General features: G+C 39.9%; 1 protein-coding gene across 2 annotated transcripts in view; it reads right to left on the minus strand.

The window, feature by feature from the left end:
- RALGPS2 (Ral GEF with PH domain and SH3 binding motif 2) overlaps positions 1–15,374 on the minus strand; it is a 152,924-nt gene extending 137,550 nt beyond the window's left edge. For both annotated transcript variants that reach the window (XM_028092060.2, XM_028092059.2), the window contains exon 1: positions 15,218–15,374. The gene's annotated coding sequence lies outside the window, so the exon portion shown is untranslated. The remainder of the gene's footprint in view (positions 1–15,217) is intronic.
- Positions 15,375–19,512: the final 4,138 nt, after the last annotated feature.

Genomic DNA, 19,512 nt, shown 5'->3' on the forward strand with positions numbered 1-19,512 from the left:
TTAAGATTTATTTGAGAGAGACAGCAAAAGAGCAAGTGAGAGAATACAAGCAGGGGGAGCTGCAGAAAGAGAGGGAGAGCAGGAGGAGAAGAAGACTCTGCACTGAGCAGGGACCCCAACACGGGGCTCAATCCCAGGACCCTGAGATCATGACCTGAGCCAAAGATGCTCAACCTCTCAAGTGACTGAGCCACCTAGGTGCCCCATCTATTCCCTCTTGAGTGAAGTTTAGCAGTATGTGTCTTTTAAAGAATTTGTCGATTTCATCTCTGTTGTAAAATTTACAAGCATAATGTTGTTCATAATATTCCCTTTTATTGTTTAGAATCTGTAGTGTTGTCACTTCTGTCATTCCTGACACTAGCCAGTCTGGTTAAAGCTTTATTCATTGTATGGAACTTCCCAAAGAAATAGTTCTTGGTTTCACTGATTTTTGTCTATTGTTTTTCTGTTTCCTATACATTTTCCCATACTGATCTTTACCATTTCTTTTCGATTACTCTGGCTTAATCTGTTTGTTTTCTGATTTCTTTTTTTTTTAAGATTTTATTTATTTATTTGACAGAGAGAGACACAGCGAGAGAGGGAACACAAGCAGGGAGAGTGGGAGGGGGAGAAGCAGGCTTCCCACTGAGCAGGGAGCCCGATGTGGGGCTCAATCCCAAGACCCTGGGATCATGACCTGAGCCGAAAGCAGACGCTTAATGACTGAGGCACCCAGGTGCCTCTGTTTTCTGATTTCTTAAGGTGGAAGTGGGGGTAATTAATTTGAAGTCTTTTTTCTTTTCTAATATAGGCATTCAGTGCTGTAAATTCCCTCTTAGGTACTACTTTAGTGGCAGCTCATAAATTCTGGTATGTTGCGTTTTCATTTAGTACAAAATACTTTTTAATTTCCTTTTGATCTATTCTTTGACCCACAGGTTATTTAGAATTATATTATTTACTTTACAAGTATTCGTAAATTTTCCACAGTTTTCTGCTAATAATTTCTAATTTTAATTCCACAGTGATTACAAAACATAGGTTCTCAATCCTTTTAAATTACTGAGACTTGTTTTATGGCCCAAAATATGGTCCATCATGGAAAATGTACTTAAGAAGAACCGAGAAGAATACTTGGCTGTTGTTAGCTGGAATATTCCATAAACGTTAATTAGGTCAAATTGGTTGACACTATTGTTCAAGTCCTCTATTATCTTTGTGATTTTCAATATTCAGAGAAGGGTACTAAAATCTCCAACTAAAATTGAGAATTTGACTATTTCTTCTTTGGGGTTATATCAATTTTTAATGTATTTCTGTATTTTTATTTTAATGTATTGCTCTCTTATTAGAAGCAAAAAAATGTTTAGAACTGTTATGTCCTCTAAATTAACCAACTTTTTATCATTATATAATGATATCCTTTATCCTTGGAAATATCCTTTGCTCTGAATGAAGTCTACTTTGTCTAATATTAATATAGCCACCCTTTCTTTTGACTATTGTAAGTATGGTATATCTTTTTCCAGTCTTTACTTTTATAACCTATTTGCACTTTTAAAGTGTTTCTTATAGGCATATATAGTTAGGTCTTGCTTTTTTAGCTAATCTGACAATCTCTGCCTTTTAACTGGTATTTTCAGACCATTTATATTTGATGTGATTATGGATATGGTTAGGTTTAAGTCTATTATCTTGTTATTTGTTTCTATTTATTCCATGTACTTTTTCCCCCTTTTAATGCCTTCTTTCGAGTTAAATAACTATTATTTTCTGATTCCATTTTATCTCCTTTGATGGATTAACCTGTAACTTTTTTTAAAAAAATAGGATTGCTTTAGGATTTATAGTATATATCCTTTAACTTACCATGCATGGCCTACCTTCAAGTGATAATATACCACTTCAACTGCAGTATAAAAATCTTGTAACAGTATACTACCTAGTATTGTATCTTGCCCACCTAAGTCTCTGTACCTGAAAAAATAGGAGAGAAGCATTAGAAAAGTGTAAATGAAATAGTGGTAAGAAACTGAGACCTTCTCCTTGGTTTCATTTAAAAAGGTAAATAAGAAATGAAAAAGAGGGACGCCTGGGTGGCTCAGTCAGTTAAGCGTCTGCCTTTGGCTCAGGTCATGATCCCAGCAAGTCCCACATTGGGCTCCTTACTCAGCAGGGAGCCTGCTTCTCCCTCTGCCTGCCGCTCCCCCTGCTTGTGCTCTCTCTTGATCTTTCTCTCTGACAAATAAATAAATGAAATCTTTATTTTTTAAAAGATTTTATTTATCTGAGTGAGAAAGAGTGAGAGAGAGAGAAAGCACAAGAGGGGGTAGGGTCAGAGGGAGAAGCAGACTCCCTGCTGAGCAAGGAGCCTGATGTGGGAATGGATCCTGGGACTCCAGGATCATGACCTCAGTCGAAGGTGCCCAATAAATAAAATCTAAGAAAGGAAGGAAGGAAGAGGAAATATGTGTTTAAAAATTAAAACTCTACAACTATACGACCTATGTTCAAATCCTAGCTCTGCCACTTACATATCGTATATAACTTCAGGCAATATGGCTAGCCTTCTATTTCTACCTCTTTAAAATAAACAATAAAATAAACAATAGGACCTACACTTCACCAGGTTATCATGATGATCCAATGAGTTAATAGAGGTAAAATGCTGAGAACAGCACCAAGCCTCTATTAAGTCCTTAATAAATAAATACCAAGTCTTATTATTCAAATTACATAAGACAATATTTTTTTTTAATGCTCCACAGACTACCTAAAATACTATTTCTTACCCAGCCTGCACCCTGGGTTGCCCTACTCTAAGTGAATGTGCAAGCAAATTAACTTCTTAGGTTCTTTAAGCTATAAGAAATTCAAGTTACCCAAGTAGTATTCCATATATATATATATATAATGACATGTATATGATACATGTATATATGACATCATACAGATATGCTATTTATTGAACATGTTATATGCTTAGCATTGTTCTAAAAGTTGTGTCATCTCATTTAATCTTCATATCATATGAAGAAAGCTATTATTTATGATGCTCATGTTATAGACATGAAAAGTTAAACAACCTGCCCAAGATCACAAGTTAGTAAAGAATACAGCCAGAATTCTGCCACCAAAAGTCTGACACCAAAGCCTGTACTCTTCCCTGGGTAAAAACTGGATGTGGTCTCAAGAAGGGGAGAAACCAAAGAAGTACTAGAATAAGGGAAGAAGAGTATCCACAGAGCCAGAAATGAGAATATTCAATCTCTTGCTCTGGGCTTGTCTCTCTCAGACCTCATGATTTCTCACTTGAAATTTTGTGCTTCTCCCAGCACAGATGCCCAATTCTTTTCTCATATCACCTTATAGTAATACTGTCCCACCTTATCAAATGTAACTATTTCCCACCCCAATGCAAATAAACCCTTCAATCCAAACCATGCCCAAAAGACTAATTCTTGTTGTTATATCTTTAGTCATGCTGGTTTCCTAATACTTATATACTTTTTTTTTTAAGATTTTATTTATTTATTTGACAGAGAGACACAGCAAGAGAGGGAACACAAGCAGGGGGAGTGGGAGAGGGAGAAGCAGGCTTCCAGCTGAGCAGGGAGCCTGATGCGGGGCTCAATCCCAGGATCACGGGATCATGACCTGAGCCAAAGGCAGACGCTTAACGAATGAGCCACCCAGGTGCCCCCAAAATGAGACACTTTATATATTCCTCTGCATCCTGCTTTTCTCAAATATGATCGCATGTCTTCACATCACTGATTATTTTTGCCATGCCTGATTTTTTTTTAACAGCTTTATTACAATATAACTCACATACCATACAATTCACCAATTTCAAGTGTGTAATTCAGGAGATTAAGAGTACAGTCATCATGATGAGCATGGACTAATGTACAGAATTGCTGAATCACTATACTGTACCCCCGAAACTAATATGACACTGTATGTTAACAATACTGGAATTACAACTTTAAAAAATAAGGTGTACAATTCAATGGTATGTACAACCATCATCACTCAATTTTAGAACGTTTTCATCACCTCAGAAAGAGACTCCGTGTCCTTCAACTCCCACCACTGCCCTCCCCTCCAGTCCTAAGCAACCACTAATCTACGGTCTCTACAGATTTCTCCGTTCTGGACATTTCATATGAATGGAGTCGTATTACATGTGGCATTTTCTGACTGCTGCTTTCACCTAGCATAATATCTTCAAGGTTCACTGATGTTGTAGCACGTATCAGTACCTACTCCTTTTAACCACTGAATACTAATCCACTGCAAGGACATATCACATCCAGTTTGTTCATTTGTTGGTTTATAGACATTTGGGTTATTTCTACTTCTTGCCTATAATGAATAATGCTGCTTTAAACATTCACGTACATTTTCTTCAAGGACATGTTTTCACTTCTCTTGGGTATATTCCCAGGAGAGAAATTGCTGGTCATATGATAATTCTATGTTAAATAATATGAAGAACGGTCATCCTGTCATCCAAAGTAGCTATATCAATTTACATTCCTATCAGTGTATGAAGGTTCCAATTTGTTAACATCCTTGTCTACATTTGTTATTATCTAACTCTTTTTTTAAGATTTTATTTATTTATTTGTCAAAGAGAGAGAGTGAATACAAGCAGGGGGAGCAGCAGGGAGAGGGAGAAGCAGACTCCCCGCTGAGCAGAGAGCCCAACATGGGGCTTGATCCCAGAACCGTGGGATCATGACCTGAGCCAAAGGCAGACACTTAACTGACTAAGCCACACTGGCTCCCCTCTTATTATCTAACTTTTTGATTCTAGTCATTCCAGTGGTGTGAAGTGGTATCTCATTGTGGTTTTTATTTCATTTCCCTGATAGCTAACAATCTCAAGCATCTTTTCATGTACTTATTGCATTTCTTCTTTCAAAAAATGTCAATTCAGATCCTTTATCTTTAAGATTTGAGAGAGAGAAAGAGCGCACACACAAGCGGGAGGGGTAGAAGGAGAGGGAGAACAAATCTCAAACAGACTCCACGCCGAGTGTGAAGCCCAACACAGGGCTTGATCTCATGACACCAAGATCAGGACCTGAGCCAACACCAAGAGTTGGACGCTTAACTGACTGTGCCACCAGGGTACCCCCCAGATCCTCTATTTTAAAATTAGGTTATTTGTCTTTTTATTAATGAGTATATTCTGAATACAAGTCTCTTATCAGATATATGATTTGTAAATATCTTCTCCCATTCTCTGGGCTGTCTTTCTACTTTCTTGATGGTGTCCTTTGAAGCAAAAGTTTAAAATTTTGATGAACTCCAATTTACCTTATTTTTGTTTTGTTGCTCCTGCTTTTGGTATCATATCTAGGAATGCTTTGCCTATTCCAAGGTCATGAAAATCTACCCCTATATTTTCTTTAAAAAAAAAAAAAAAAGTCTTCTGATGTGCATATATATTGATTTCTATTGAGTCTAAAACAAGAAGTGAAATTGCTGGATCACAGGGCATACATGTGTATAACATTCGCAGATGATACTAAAGAATTTTCAAAAGTGATTTTACCAATTTTCAAACCCACCTGATAGTCTGAGAGTTCCAAATGCTCTACATTCTTGTCAACACTTAGTAGTTTCAGACTTAGTTTCAGACTTTTTCCATTAACACCATTCATGTGGGTATACAGTGGTTATCACATGATATTTTAATCTGTAGTTCTCTAAAAATTATGTGTGAGTACCTTTTCACCTTAGCCATCTGAACAACTCACTTTATAAATGCCTGTTCCAGTGTTTTGCTCAGGAACCCATTTGTTTCAAAAATGGGTTCCTGGTATTTTTATGGTTTTGTTTTGACACATATACTCTAGATACAAGTCCTCTGTCAGGTCTAAGTAATGCAGACACTTTTACCAGGGTGTCAACTTGCCTATTTGCTCTCTTAATAGTATCCTTTGATGAACAGAAGTTCTTATTTAATGAAGAACAATTTATCTGTCTTATCTGGTTAGCACTTACTATGTCCTGTGTAAAAAAAATCTTTGCCTACCAAAGGGTCACATAGGTATTTTTCCATGTTTTCTCTAGAAACTTTATTTTTCACCTTTCATATTACATCTATAGCCCCTTCAAGAAGCACATACATAATCTGTTACAAAACTATTTCAGGGTATAGAAAAGGAAAGCTCCATAACTCATTTTATGAAGTCAGCATAACTTCAAAGCCAAAATACATACATAGAAATCTGATAAACTTACTGATAAATGTGGATTTTAAAAAACTCTAAGACAATGGCAAACCAAGTTCAGCAGTGTGGGTGTGGAGAGACAAATGCAACATAGCTAAGTAGGACTGGACCCAATAATGCAAACAGGAGATAATCTCATAACGTAATACATCTAATACATCCTTTTAGCAGATTAATGGAGAAAATATACACGATCATCTCTACCAACACAGAAAAACACTTCATAAAATTCAATACTTATTTATGACAGTAAAAGAAAAAAATTCTTGCAAAACCAAGACTAGAAGGCATTTATTAATCTTTTACAGTTATCCATCAGAAATTTATAGTAAGGTAGAGGAAATAGGGAGAGGTTGGTAAACAGTACAAACTTTAAATTATAAAAGGACTAAGATTTGAGGATCTAATGTATAACACGGTAATGACAATTGGTAACTGTACTGTATAACTGAAATTTGCTAAGAACGTAGAACTTAAATGTTCTCACCAAAAAAAAAAAAAAAAAAGGTAAATGTGAGGTGATGGGTGTGTTAATTAACTGAATGGGGAAATTCTTTCACAAAACATCACATTATAAGTGTTCCTTACTTGTTGTTTTTGTGTATGTATATTTTAATTGTATTATATGTTAGCTGGTTAAAATATAAACGTACATGAAGGCAAACTTTTTATCTTTTTGTTTATGGCTGTATCGCCAGCACCAAGAACTATTCCTGCACATTAAAAAAAAAAAAAGTCATGGAGCATTTTCTTTCTTTCTTTTTTTTTTAGATTTTACTTATTTGAGAGAAAGTGAGAGACAGAGTGTAAACAGGGGGAGAGACACAGGGAGAAGCAGACTCTCCGCTGAGCAGGGAGCCCGAGGCGGGCTCAATCCCAGGACACTGGGATCGTGACCCCAGAGGAAGGCTTAACCAACTGGGCCACCCAGATGCCCCACTGTGGAGCATTTTCTAAGATTTATTTATTTACTTGAGAGACAGAGAGAATCTGAAGCAGACTCCTTGCTAAGCGCGGAGCCCCATGCAAGGCTCTATCCCACGACCCTGAGATTATGACCTGAGCTGAAACCAAGAGTCGGAGGCTCAACCAACTGTGCCACCCAAGCGCCCTGCTCCCAGACTTTTTTTTTTTTTTTAAGATTTTATTTATTTATTTGACAGCAAGCAGGGGAGAGAGAGTGAGAGAAAGCACAAGCAGGGGGAGCAGCAGAGAGGGAGAAGCAGACTCCCCGCTGAGCAGGCTTGATCCCAGGACCTGAGGTGAAGGCAGCAGCTTAACCCACTGAGCCACCCAAGAGCCCCCAAGACTTTTTTTAAATGAACAGATAAATGAATGATTCTTAAATCAAAATTTGCACTTGGGAAAATAATGATAGTTCTTTCTTTTGGCATTTCTCTAGATATAAGCATTATACAGGCTAAGTTTGTATGCGTTAAAATATATATACATATATGTACATATTACATACGAAAATATTTCTGAGATTAATAAAATAACCCTGTCTAAATAAAAAAAAACCTATAGTAAGATATCATACTTAATGATGAGATCTTAGAGGTATTCCTATCAAAAGTCAGGAACATGACATTCAACTGAGCCCTTCATGCTGCTGCCCGGCAATCACACTGTATTTCCCCATTCTGTTCTGTTCTCTTCTCCACTCTTTGATAGAGGACTACATCATGTATTTTCCCCTCTTCTCAAACCCCTGATACACACTCCTATTCCTTATTCTCAGCCAGTGACCTTGCTTCCCATACACTAAAGCAAACAGAAAACCTTAGGTGAAAATTTGCCCAAACCACCACCATCATGTCTGTGTCTACATACAGCTACCCGTGAACAACACAAGGTTGACTGCACGGGTCCACTTATATGTGGATTTTTTTTTTTCAATAAATACCATACAGTACCGTAAATGTATTTTCTCTTCCTTATCATTTTCTTAGTAACATTTTCTTTTGTGTAGCTTACTTTATTGTAAGAAGGTGTATATAATTTATAGCAATATACAAAATATGTGTTAACTGGCTGTTTATATTATCAGAGGCTTCCTGTCAACAGTAGGCTATTAAGTAAAGTTTTGGAGAAGTCTAAGGTCATATATGAATTTTTGATGGCACAGAAGTTGGCGCCCCTAATCCCTGTGTTGTTCAAGGGTTCACGGGTCAACTGTATTCCATCTTCTCTCCTGTTTCTATAGATAAACTCTCCCTACTCCTATTAAAGCAAAGGCTAATCCTTCCACCTGTGCACACAGATCAGGAGTCAGCAAACCATGCCCATGCTATCTATGGCTGCTTTCAGGCTATAGAAATAAAGCTTAGTATTAGTAACAGAAACTGTTTTGCCCACAAAGCCTAAAATACTTACTATGTAGCCCTTTGAAGAAAACTTTGCTGACCCCTGTAGATTATCTCTCCTCTCATCTAATATGGGCAGAGCTGGTTGCAAGGGCCCATTAAGTTCCATGCACAAGAAATAAAGTAAGATCCACACAAGACACATACAACATCAGGGACGTATCAGATATACTCATGACCCCCTCCCAAAAAAAAGGATCTTAAAAGGGAGAGGTTACCTATAAAGGATGAAGACTGAATGGCAAAAGACTCTGGTACAACTACCTGACACTAGAAAATTATAGTGCAATCCCTTAAATCTTGAGGGAACATTATTCTACCTTAGAACGCTATACCCAGACCAGCCAAATTATTAACCAGGTATTAGCATGGAAGCAAGCTATCTTCAGTAATACAAACATCTCAAAAATTTCACCTCCTCATACATTCTCTCTCTGGAAAGTTACAGAGGGATGCTTTTCACCAAAACAGAGGTATAAATGGAGAAAGAGGAAGGCATGGATCCGGAGACCACAGGCTCTGACAGAGGCAAAAGACAAAGAGAACTCTCAGAATCCTGAAGGCAAATCACAGGCTAAACCTGGGTGGCAGAAGTGGAGAGCCACAGTGCAGATTTGAGCAAAAGCACAGAAAGACCTAGGGTTTTCCCCAATTTTGAAAAAAACTGAACAATCAATTATGTGATGTGCTTAAACACACTGGGACAGCTTCTAAAAAAAAAAAGAGAGAGAGAGAGAGAGACACAAATGGGAAACTAAATAAAATTTAAAAAGAAAAAATTTTAACTACAAGAAATATAATCATAGTACACTGCAAAGTTCAATGGTGAACATATTATGAGGTCATAATAATGTGAAAAATGAATAGTGATTTAACCAAAAGCATGATATACTGGGAGATAAAAGGAGAGGATGTTCAAAGTGGCCTAAGAATCCTAAAGCACAGACTCATCCTCCACAGTTGCAAACCAGAATCTAAAATTGAAAAACAAATAGTATTTCAAAATATGGGAGTAAACACCAGAAAAAAACAGCTGAAAGTATCAAAAATGGTTGCTCTGAGAGCAGAACATAAGAGGAAAAATTATACCAAGATGAAGCAGGGGATGGTGTTTTTCATTATAAGTCCTATAGTACAATTTTCTTAACTGCAAAGTTGTACAATTAACACAATTAACGTGTTTGTTTTTAAAACAAAACAAAAAAATGGTTTTTGTGTCATTTAAGGTCAATTAATTCACTCACCCCACAAATATTACCTAGGTATTATTGACTACGTGCTAGGCACTTTTCTAGGTGCTAGGAATACAACAGTGAAGAAAACTAAGTTCTTGCCCTCATGAAGCTTATATCCAGAGGGAAGAAAACAATAAACAAGTTAATGTATGCTATAATGTCAGCTAAATTAATGTTGTGAAGAAAAATAAGGGTAAGGGTAGAGTGTGATATTTAGGTATGCTATTTAGGTAGGATTTTCAGAAAAGGGCTCCAAGAATCAGCAAAAAGGAAATCAACCTAAAAATGAAAATGTGTTTTGAGAAAAAGTCATGAAAGTACAATCACAGGAAGGTATCAATTAAGTTCAAGGTGAGAGCTTCATTTTAAGCCTCTCATACTCTAAAGCAACGTATCATTCCAGACCCTGTACCACAAGTTCTCAGTAATGGCACATAAATAGCTAGGCACCCTCAACCTAAGTCACAGAAACACTGCTACTTATAATCTTCCTATACCCATAGCTAGCCATTACTTAGTAAAGTTATTGCATAAATTTATACTCAAACTTTTCTTTCCATAGAATATGAAGATGTTTATATTTTAACTATATAGTTAAAAGTTTTCCCAAATCAAAACCTCAACACATTAATCAAGAAAGATTCCAGATTAATTCCAAGTTACCAAAATTTATTACATCTGATCTTCATTCTCTCACTAAGGTTGAACACTAAACCATTGGGAATAAGATGCATTTAAAGAAACAATTTACAGAGTAGTGCAAAACATTCATTTTCCTCTCCAAGGAACCTCATTCAGGCTGAGGTAGAGTTTCAACCTCTTTGAATTATCTTTTCACTGAAAATTAAGTAAAAAAAAATGTAGTATTGGGGCGCCTGGGTGGTTCAGGTGGTTGAGGGTCTGCCTTCGGCTCAGGTTATGATCCTGGAGACCTGGGATGAGTCCCGCATTGGGCGGAGCCTGCTTCTCCCTCTGCCTCTCTGTCTCTCTGTCTCTCATGAATAAATAAATAAAATCTTTACCAAAAAAATGTAGTATTAAAACTGAAGGGATAATTTTATTTCAAATATGGTTGTTATACAATAAAACCTCATATTCAAAAAATAAGGTTGATTTTAATACATCTTATTCTCAAAACACTTATACCATTAAAAGTACATCAAAACTATCTGTGTCTTTTTTATATAGCAAAAAAAGTGATAATGACAGAAGAAAGACAGGCAGGAACAATCCCCTCCAAGAGGAAACCACCCTTAAAAGGATTTCATAAGGAGCCCCCCACCCTCTCCCACTGATATGTGATGACAAGCGCCTGGAGAGTTAATTAGATTGAAACAGTCCACCAACAACCCCATAAAAGCCCCTAGATTGAGGGGCGCCTGGGTGGCTCAGTAGGTTAAGCATCTGCCTTTGGCTCAGGTCATGATCCCAGGATCCTGGGATGGAGTTCCCCATCAAATCCCACATCGGGCTCCCTGCTTGAGGGGAGTCTGCTTCTCCCTCTACCCCTCCCCCCCGTTCGTGATCTCTCTCACGCTCAAAAAACAAAAAAACCCTAGATCTAAAAACCAAATCGGCAACCCTCTTGGGTCCCCTCCCTCTTCCGGAGCTTTGTAGTATCACTCAATAAACTCTGCTGCCCACCACTCTTCCTCTGGTCTACCTCTTCATTCTTCCAAGTGGCGTGACCAAGAACCACGGGCACCAAAGGAGAAGAAATCCTGTAACCGTGATACTTTTAGATTTTAAATAGGTTTTAAAGTTTAACTCACAAAAAGAAAGTAAACTAACTATATTTCAATTAAGAGAGGGTTTAAAGTTTAAAAGTTTAGAAATTTCTGGAAAAGACCAGTAGACTACTGTACACTGAACTGTAGCACTACATGTTGATGCTTTCCCCAAGCCCTACACTCCCAAGATGGAGCACTGCAGTACAGTAACAGCTACCACTCGGGTTTGGGCTGACTGCTCACTGGCGTTGTGCTTCAGCATCTAAAATACAGATAATAATGCCTATAAAGTTGGCAGTCTTGGGGGCAGCTGGGTGGCTCAGTCAGTAAGCATCCAACTCTTGATTTTGGCTGGGGTCATGATCTCCGGGTCCTGGGACTGAACCCCAGGAGGGCTCCACTTGGCAGGAGTCTGCCTGGGGTTCTCTCTCCTCCCTCTCCCTCTGCTCCTCCCCCCTTAAATTTATTTAAGATAAATAAATATTAAAAAACAAAATAAAATTAGCAGTCCTGTCAATAAGAAGTATCCATATATTTAAGTATCCGTAATACATATTAAAAAGCTTTGTGATCTGCAAAGAACTACACCAATAGTCATGTTTTAAACAAAAAGGGAAACCTATCACTTTCAAATTTTTCTGATTTTAGCAATAATGGCTATCAGATTCTATGGAAGAACAGTGGGACACTGGTCCACTCACACACACACACACAGTCAGAAAAAGAAAAGATTTTTTTTAAAAGATTTTATTATTTATTTGTCAGAGAGAGCACAAGCAGGGGGAGTAGCAGGCAGAGGGAGAAGCAGGTTCTCTGCTGAGCAGGAAGCCCAAGGCGGGACTTCATCCCAGGGTCCTGGGATCATGACCTGAGCTGAAGGCAGATGCTCAACCGACTGAGCCACCCAGGCATCCCAAGAAAAGGCAATATTTTAAAAATCTAGACTTAAAAAAAAAAATCAGACTCCCTTATAAACAAGTAAGTGCAGAGAGAGAATATTTTTAGCAAGTATTTAACCATAAAAACCAAAAGACTAAAGTTGTTTAACCGCATGTAAACTGTGCATCATCTGACTTCAGGTAGAATGTTTATTTTTGGTTATAGTTGGGAACCAGATACACAATGTATATAAACACCAGCATATTTTTTAAACAACTCTCTTAATGCTTTTGTTCACTCAGTAATAATTCCCACTATACTTAGAAGGAAAAACACAAACAATATCCTTAACCAAAACTCATCATAGGAGTTTCTGCTTCTTAAACTTTTAAACTAACACTGAACAAACAGCATTATCTGACGAGTAGTAGACTATTTGCCCACTTAGTCTTTCAACTCCACCAGAGCACAGACCTGTCTTTTTCTGTTGTATCCCCAATACCGAGGCACCTAACTGGCATCAAATATATACTCAATAAGTATGTGTGGAATGAATGAATGAATGAGTGAATGAACTAAAGCTTAAGTGTTTTAGGTTGCAACAGAACATTTTCACTTATACATCCATCACTCAGTACAAACAACCACAGTCTCAACTGTAATGACACAATAAACTGAAAAAAAAAAACATACTAGGTATTTGAAAACACAACTCTATTACTGGTGTGTAATACACTAAGTAAAAGATTCACAAAGCCAGTTTTTTAGTTATATTTTTTCTCAAGAAATTTTGGTGTGTTCTGATATCAAAATATACACATATTATCAGAAAAGCATGCTGCAATCTTGATAAACCAAACACTATCTTTAAAGTTCTGTTGCAATATGGAATAATTTAGGCAAAGTGAACAGTATTTCCAGAGTTCCACACAGAATATTTTGAAAAGTCAAATTCCTTAATTAAAGGTGAAATAAAATGGAAAAAAAAGGTAGATCCTACTATTTAAAAATTTTTATACTGAATTTTAAAAAAGGCGAAAATGTCGTTTAGACTAAATTAATTACACTGAAATTATGCAAGAAGGCATCTAACATCCTTATATTTAATCTTTAAGCTAATAAAACAAGTTATTTTCCAAAATTTTTAAGCTAGATGATAAACTTCATACTCACAAAGCTTGAATTAGAGAAGTTATTTTTATTAAAATAATACTGTTTGGCCAAGTTCCTTCATAATTCTAAAGTCTACAGTAAGATATTCAGCAGTAACAGTACAGTAATATATTTATGATTCTACCCAACTTGCACAAGCATAATTATCTGGGTGGAACACGCTTTATGGCTAGCAAGCTATGATCTGTGAGTGCAATAATATACGTGCATGGATCCAAAAGTTTCCCAAGATTCTGATGGTCATCTTCAAAGAAACTTAAACAAGAGTCGATCTGACAGTGAATACAAAAATACAACAAAATCAATTCATAAACACCGGTACGAAAACAAGGCTCTCTGTAACAACTACAGCGTTGTGGGGGGGGGGGGGCGGAATCCAAGGAACATAAAAGATAAAACACAATTAACTGCTGCCTGTGTTCCCCACTTTTACGGTCTTAAACACGGGGTATTAGATACTCCTCTTTAGCGCTCTCTTAAACAGAAATTTGGTGTTTCAACTGCCCCTCCCCCACAGTTAACATCAGTGCCCTTTCTTCCTCCTCCCTTACCCCTCCCAGTTCAAACAAATTAACATTTGTACTAAGGTACCTCCTATCAGCTCGCAGCTTCTTCCCAAACACGCCCACGTACACTGAAACTGGCCTGCGTCTGCACAACACACAGCTACAGGAAAAGGGCTCCGAGGGGGGCAGGTGGGAGGATAATTCAGCTCCGCACTGGTTTACGGCTATTTTCCAGATATTAACTCCTCACACTTGGCTCGGGCTTCTGCCAAATCACCTTCGAAGCACAGTGTTTATGAGCCTACCTCATCCGATACTGCAATGGAATTCCGGATATTTGCAGACAGATATCCCGGCTTTGCAAGTGTTTGATCAGATCGGTCCGGAATCTCTCCTTTTCACAGTACGCCCGCTCCTAGCCGTACAGCAGCCAGACCTCGGGCCGCGCACCCGGCCCGAGGCCAGCTCAGGACCAGCCTCTCCCCGTCCCGGGCTAGCGGGCGACCCGAGCTGCGGGCCGCTCCGCAACAGGTCACCCTGACCGCGGGCGCGGGTTCGCGGGCGGCCGGCTCGGCTGCCGGCTTCGGGGGCGCAGCGCCAGGGCCAGGGCCAGGGGAGGGGGTGTGGCCCGGCTCCGCGGTCCCCGGGACTCCCGCTCACCTGAAGGGAGGCTGAGGCGCAGCCGGGCGCCAGGGCAGCGCGGGCCGAGGCCAGGGGCTTCCGCCACCCAGGAGGGAGAGCGAGGCGGCCTCAGGGGGCCGCCGCGCCCCCGGCCTCGGCACAGAGACCGGGAGCGGACACCGCACGGCCGCCTCCAGCCTCGGAGGGCGAGCCGCCGAGGGAGACGCGGCCCCGGGCCCCCAGCGCCCTCCTCCCGCAGCCAGAGCCCCGCAGCCCCCTCTCCGTGCCGAGGGCGAGCAGCCCCGGGGCCCGCGGCCAGGAGCTCCACACCGCAGCGCCGGAGCCGCCGCCATTCCCCGCGCCGCCGCCGCTGCGGCGGCTCCGCGCCGCCCGGGGGGCGCAGCGCACCCACCTTCCCTCCCCCGCACCGCCCGCCGAGGCTCGGCACCGGGCCCGCGGCCCCAGAGCACCGACCTGTGCAGCTGCGGCCGTCGCCTCGAAGGATGGAAAGACGACGCCGGCTTCAGTCTTCGTTGTCGCCGCCGCCGCCGCCGCCTAGGCTAGCGCCCGGCGACCCGAGCAGTCGGCGTCTCTCATTCAGCGCCCGCCGCCGCCACCGCCGCTCGGGGGAGGGGAGTGAGCTGGATCCACCCCGTCCGCGCCGGGGGGTGGGGGAGGAGAGCGGACCTGGCGGGCGCGCGCAGGGAGGGCGGGGCGGAGCCGCGTGGGCGCGCGCACCAAACGAGCGCGCTTGCGCGTGCCCCCAGCGCCGCGACCGGCGGGGTCTTCGCCGCGCGCGCCGCGCCAGCCGCTCTTCTGCCCCGCAAGCCCAACTGCCGCGGGGGACCGGTGTCCGTGGCGCGCGCCGCTTGCCGCAGCCCCTCGGCCCCGCGCTCGCGGGAGGGAGGGGCCGCTGCCCGCCCAACGGAGGGGCGGGGAAGGGTTGGAGGGCTGACAGGTGGGGCACCCGCCGCAGCCGGCCACCTCCTCCCGGCACGGGGCCCACCAAGGTGAAATCCACTCTGGTGTCTGTCGCTGTCATCTTTAAGGCCGGAGAACAAAGTCTGGAAACACTTGAGTCCCAGATGAAATATTCTGCCCGCGCCAGCGGTGGTTTTGGTTAAAATTAGTCGCGGCGGGCAAGTGAGAGGGCTCCAAATGTGAAGAGCCACCCCACTGCCATGGGACCATAAATTATGGTGGTCGATACTCTCATAAAGATTCGGGAAGTGTTAGAAGTAGGCCTTTGTAAGTGTTATGCAGGGGACCGCCCTTGGCTTAATAAGCAAATGACAGAAATTTGGCATCCCGGGGTCTCAGATTGATGAGTTCCAGGTGAAAAGTATTTTCACGTCAATGCATGAACAAGATTCTGAATTATCAAATATTTTGTGTGAATGAAAAAGGATTAGATTCGGTATAAATGGTGGAAGAGTGTTGTTTCGGAGGGTGCACTGTGTGGGGTGGCCTACTTAAAATTAGCACCATTTGATGCAGTGTGACTATAAATGGAAGGTTTTAAGTGAGCCACCTTTATATACGCCGTCATTAGACCATTTGGAAATGATGATTATTTGATGATCTGCAGCTCTTCTTTAGGCAGTGTGCAGGAGGCTGTGGAAGGAATACTGTGTACTAGCATTGGGTATAAAACATGAAAGGACCAAAATTGTTCCCATTTGGTTTCTTTCCTCCCTTTAATAACCACTAAGCAGAAATGATTAATCTTGTATATCGAAGAATGCTAATTATTTCCTTCTTTGATCGCCTGGTATCCTAGCCCTTTACTCTTAGGGAAGCTAGAATGTCTTCAACGCCTTCCCTCAAACAGGGTTATTTCTTTTAAAGCCTTCCCTCCCCCCTCTCCACACCCAAAGGTGAGTTGGCAAACAAAAACAGGGATAGACAAAGTTTATGGTTTTTCAATTTTATTGCATTTTGCTTTCAAAGAAAGTCTTGAAAGGAATCATAAAGAAATCACTGGTTGAAGTAGAGAAACCAAAAGAAGGAAAAAAAACAACTTTCGAATGAGAATAGACTTAGAAAAAAGAAAACAGACTATTGGTTAAAAGGGGGGAAGTGTGTTATGTATACAGGAAGTTTTCCCATAGATGTGAATTGCTTCAAGTCCCAAGGAAACAACAGGCAAACAGAATTAGCACTTGGGGGAAAACCTTCTAGTTATCAAGTTAGGTAAATGTTTATTCTTTTTTAAGTGTTAATAAGAGATTAAGGAAAAGGTGCTTGGCTGTGTGCCAACAATAATACATACAACAATTACATATACACACACATACACATATCCCATTTTAAGAAATAAATACTTAGAAATAAAACTGAGGAACAACAGGGAATTCTAGTATTAATGTCTTGCAATTACTTTAAACTTGAATTAGGGTTTCATAAAAACAAATGAGGCTGTGTTCCTACATCTACCATTAATTTTCACAGTTTACTGTAAGAGCAGTGAAGTTTTCATTTGGATTTTGAAGAGAAAAAAGCATGTGACTCATGAAGGTAGGCCACGGATATTCTAAATTCTTATACGTACTGAATTTCTGAGTTTGGAATAATTACTCAAAATCTATTTCTCGTGTTGATAACCTCTAAAATAATAGTTTTATTAACCTTTAGAGTTATGTTGAGTTCAAACTTCTGAAATTGGTGAGATTAAGAGTTTACGAATAAAAACATAGAAGAAAAGTTTATTCTCAACATCTTTTTTTTTTTTTTTGGTCAGAGCTTGGGAATTATTTTAGAAAGCCAGTGTCCCTTCCCATTTATTGATATGCAAATGGAACAATGGCTTTTTATACTTAAACAGGACCAGCAGCAAATTTTCTTTACCAGAGCATCTTTTATCACAGTTAAATTCTGTAAGTTGCCTTATGTATTCCATTTGCTTTTGCCAGGAGATAAGAGATATGCTAAGTCTTAGTATAACAAAAAGTACGAATGTATAAAAGAGAAATGCCATTATATAAAATAGAAATCAATAAGAATTCAATATGCTTAAAATTGTTTCAGAGGAATCACCATTATGTAACAGTTTTATTACTATCAATCAAAATTATTTCCAAGGGGTAAGTGAAAGAACTCATTTAGATATAGAACAAGCAGTTTCAAATAAGAGACCACCACAGCAAGAACCAAATCAACAAACAACTCCTCTCATTACTGCTGTCAAAATCAAACTGGCATAGTTAGAAACCTTATTTCAAAAACACCTAATTCTATTACAGCCAACGGAATTTCTGCAATCACATAGACCTATATTATTTCTCTAACCCTTAATCTCTTCTTTCAAATATATATATATATATATATATATAGGCCAGACATTTTGAAAAAATTTATCAGTTATGTTTGCAATGTTCTGATTTAAAATCTAGGCAAAATAGCAGACCCAAAATTCACTCTGAGGGAAAGGATCTATGGGAGGACTTTGAAGAGGTAGACACACATTCTCCAGAAATCTGACACCAGGGTACGAGGAGAGCCTGCCACCCTTCCCAATCAAGTGAGACATGCCACAGATACCAAGGACAAAGATAATCAACAGTCCATTCAAATATGAGTACCAACTGTCAGGAGGCATAAGGCCTAACTTAAGATTGAGCTGTTTCTCACATGGGCAACTCTATGCGGGGAATGGGTCAGCGGGGAAGTATTTACTTAATGATGTCTTGTTCCCCGGAATAAGTCTTGGAGACCAGCTAGTACATAAATAAATGTTTGCATGAACTAATAATTTTCAGTATTAACTTTAAAGATGATTTCGGTAATGCCTCATTTATCTGACAGGACAAAGAAGGGGCAGTGAGGGATTGAACAAAATTAGATATTCTAGATAACAGAGGTTTTCATCTTAAAGCACTAGAAACAATTGAATTTAAACCACGTGTATTGATTTTTTTCCTGAAATGTCACCAGTTTCTCTGCCTTAAACTAATAAAACATAGTATAGTTTGACCTATTTCTAATGACCCAGAGGTATTTTATAATCAGAAGCGATAATACCGAGATGTGTGTGGGAGCTTAGAAGTACTTGGTATCCTTCACCCTACAATAAATGATTGTGGCCTACTATGTTCGTGAATTCCTTTAAGTCTAATTGATCTGGATGGTGCTCGTTATTGACCTTCCTGATGGTCCTACCACACCGCCGCATCCATATATTAACACACCTCCCTTTGAATTGTCTTATCACGTTAGCCTGGGAAGCCAAACAACGAATATTTTTAATGTATGCATAAAATAAGAGGAAAGAACCTCAGAATATACTAAAACTATTCCAATATGTGGGGGACATTTACTTAATAGAAAGGCCATTTGTCTACTTTCATGTTTTCCTCAATATTTTGGATATTTGGGTTTACCAGATGAGTGAATCATTATTGCATTCTACTTTCTATAAATTTTAGGCATTTTCTCCATACTGAGGATCTTTGTTGATAATATTCGTCACAGTAGTTTCCTTATATATCCTGCTTTCAAAATAAGGTTAGAATTAAAAGCCCCAGGAATTCATAAATCCGTATCAGTAATAAATGGATAAAATGAGTGGAGAAGAGGAGGGTACTCTTGTTTATGGTGGAATATTGAATGCCAACAGGTAAGTGTGGAGGGAGTGCTGGAGTTGGACAATCACCATTTTGCAACCATTGTGGCAAAGATTGGGTAACACAAAAACCGTCAATGGATGCTAAATACAAGGAGACATTTTGATGAGAAACAATATTTGCATCATCTCACAGTTCTTCCTATAG

The sequence above is a fragment of the Eumetopias jubatus genome, unplaced genomic scaffold, assembly GCF_037043125.1.
Source record: "Eumetopias jubatus isolate StellerSeaLion01/CBP00866 unplaced genomic scaffold, mEumJub1_p1.0 scaffold_12, whole genome shotgun sequence".
NCBI lineage: Eukaryota > Metazoa > Chordata > Mammalia > Carnivora > Otariidae > Eumetopias > Eumetopias jubatus.